This window comes from Moschus berezovskii, chromosome 2 (assembly GCF_049115385.1).
Source record: "Moschus berezovskii isolate FMDL1 chromosome 2, NW_MosBer_1.0, whole genome shotgun sequence".
Lineage (NCBI taxonomy): Eukaryota > Metazoa > Chordata > Mammalia > Artiodactyla > Moschidae > Moschus > Moschus berezovskii.
Window position 1 is genome coordinate 37,743,657 of NC_142461.1, and position 2,240 is coordinate 37,745,896.

Below are 2,240 nucleotides of genomic sequence, written 5' to 3' on the forward strand. Positions count from 1 at the left end.
TCCTAGAGGAAAACATAGGCAGAACACTTGATGATGTAAATCAAAGCAAGATCCTCTATGACCCACCTCCTAGAGTAATGGAAATAAAAACAAAAGTAGACAAGTGGGACATAATTAAGCTGAAAGCTTTTGCACAGCAAAGGAAGCTATTAACAAGGTGAAAAGACAACTCTCAGAATGGGAGAAAATAATAGCAAATGAAGCAACTGTCAAAGCATTAATTTCCAAAATATGCAAGCAGCTCATACAACTCAATACCAGAAAAAACAAACACCCAAACAAAAAGTGGGAAAAAGATCTAAACAGACACTTCTCCAAAAAAGACATACAGATGGCTAACAAGTAAATGAAAAGACACTCAACATTACTTGTTATTAGAGAAATGCAAATTAAAACTACAATGAGATATCACCTCACACTGGTCAGCACGGCCATCATCAAAAAGTCTACAAACAATAAATGCTGGAGGGGGTGTGGAGAAAAGGGAATTCTCTTGCACTGTTGGTGGGAATGTAAATTGATACAGCCACTGTAGAAGACAGTATGGAGATTCCTGAAAGAAAACAAGGAATAAAACCACCATATGACCCAGCAATCCAACTCCTAGGCATATACGCTGAGGAAACCAAAATTGAAAAAGACACATGTACCCCAATATTCATTGCAGCACTGTTTACAATAGCTAGAACATGGACGCAACTTAGTTGTCCATTGACAGATGAATGGATAAAGAAGTGTGGTACATATACATAATGGAATATTACTCAGCCATAAAAAGGAACACATTTGAGTCAGTTGTAATGAGGTGGATGAATCTAGAACCTGTTATACAGAGGGAAGTTAGTCAGAAAGAGAAAGATATATATACTGACACGTATATATGGAATCTAGAAAAGTGGTACCGATGAATTTATTTGTAAGGCAGCAATAGCGAAACAGACATAGAGAACAGACTTATGGATATAGGGAGAGGGAAGGAGAGGGTGAGATGTATGGAGAGAGTAATGTGGAAACTTATGTCACCATATGTAAAATATATAGCCAATGGGAATTTGCTGTATGTCTCAGGAAACTCAAACAGGAGCTCTGTATCAACCTAGAGAGGTAGGATGGGAGGAAGTTTCTAGAGGGAGGGGCCATATTTACAACTATGGCTGATTCATGTTGATGTTTGACAGAAGACAACAAAATTCTGTAAATTATTATCCTTCAATAAAAAAAAGTTTAAAAAAGATCCCACGTGCTACAACTAAGACCTAGTGTAACCAAATAAAAATAAAAAATAAATATTAAAAACAGTTCACAATGAATAAGAAAAATAAGAGGAACTTACTCATAACTCGTATTTGACATCCACAGAATCCCATGTACACTTTATTCTTGACTTTTAAGAGATAGGTACTTCAGTTTCAAGACGTCAGGCTGAGTACAAGCATCAAATCTTCCTACCATGAAATACTCACATATACACACATACACACACCACACACACAATATGCTTAAAAAACAAACAAAAAGAACTGTTATTGGGTCATAAATTACAAGTAATCCACCTAAAAGAACAGAAATAGCAGATAAAAGCTTCACCTAAGAAACTCACAGAAAAGCTTTGTCACAGAAGACAGGAGCAAGAATCTCAGGACTACTCACATCAGATGACTCAGGAGCTGAAAACAGAAAGAGATGCAGAGTCAACCAATGGCATAGTTAGTTACTGTAATTGGAGTTATTTTGTAGTTCCCACCATTTCCAGGTAACAGTCAAGTGGGAATTGCAGTGCAGTTCTACCTATCAAAACCTATGTGATACAGTTACAGCAACACAAATATACTATCTTAAATGCACTCATTAAAACACAAGGAATGTTGAAAGTAAATAAATGATTTTTTTTACCTGTAAAGAACTATGACAAGCTATGGCAAATCAAGAACTATGACAAAACTGACAGCATATTAAAAAGCAGAGACATTACTTTACCAACAAAGGTCCGTCTAGTCAAAGCTATGGTATGGTTTTTCCAGTCGTCATGTATGGATGGTGAATTGGACCAAAAAGAAAGCTGAGCACCGAAGAATTGATGCTTTTGAACCGTGGTATTGGAGAAGACTTGTGAGTCCCTTGGACAGCAAGGAGATCAAACCAGTCAATCCTAAAGGAAATCAACCTTAAATATTCATTGGATGGACTGATGTGGAAGCTGAAGCTCCAATACTTATGTGAAAAACTGACTCATTGGAAAA